Genomic DNA, 766 nt, shown 5'->3' with positions numbered 1-766 from the left:
AAATATTTGCTGTGCTTATTGAGCTCAAGGACAATAAGATACTTCAGAAGAGTGTTCTACACAGCAGTAATTAGATGGCCTTGAACATGGTCATGTCGTCTTTGTGCAGGGTGTGTGTACACTTTGATTTCCCAAACGTGGAGCTGTTTTACAAAGAAGTCCATACTTCCTTCCTTTGGTTTTCTTGCAGACAACACTCCTTTATAATTCATATAATTTATTATGGTCAGTATTTCGACATTTATATCAGAATTCAGAAGAAAATGAGAAGCAATTAACATGAGTATTTTCATGAATGAAAACAATAAATAAAATTTACAGTGGCAATTTTCAGTGTTTTCTCTTAATAAGCAGATGAAGATTTTTTTTAATAGACATGAGTACAAAGTATTTGTACTAAGCTAAAATGAAATGTTTTGCCAACTTTGGACTGGGAACCTGTTCTAAAACTTGTAACGAATCAGGATCATCAACATCTCGATAAATGTTGGTGCTAGCGTCCTCAGCCACCTGTAATAAAAAAAAATGACTATTGGTTTTAACTGCATATGTCCTGTGTAATTACTGAACTGAAATATAAGGTAACGATTGAATTCATTGGATAGAATGATCAGTAAATGTTTACTGTGGTGCTTGCTCTCAGGAACAAGAAGGAACTTACTCAGGTGATTCTACTCAGCATTAATTATATGATCATCAAGACTTTGTGTGGCTCGATGTGCCATTTTGTGTGAGCATTGATTTCAATAACATTGAGATTTTTTTA

Source organism: Chiloscyllium plagiosum, chromosome 39, assembly GCF_004010195.1.
Source record: "Chiloscyllium plagiosum isolate BGI_BamShark_2017 chromosome 39, ASM401019v2, whole genome shotgun sequence".
NCBI classification, from domain to species: Eukaryota; Metazoa; Chordata; class Chondrichthyes; order Orectolobiformes; family Hemiscylliidae; genus Chiloscyllium; species Chiloscyllium plagiosum.
Note: the sequence above shows the minus strand (reverse complement) of the source record.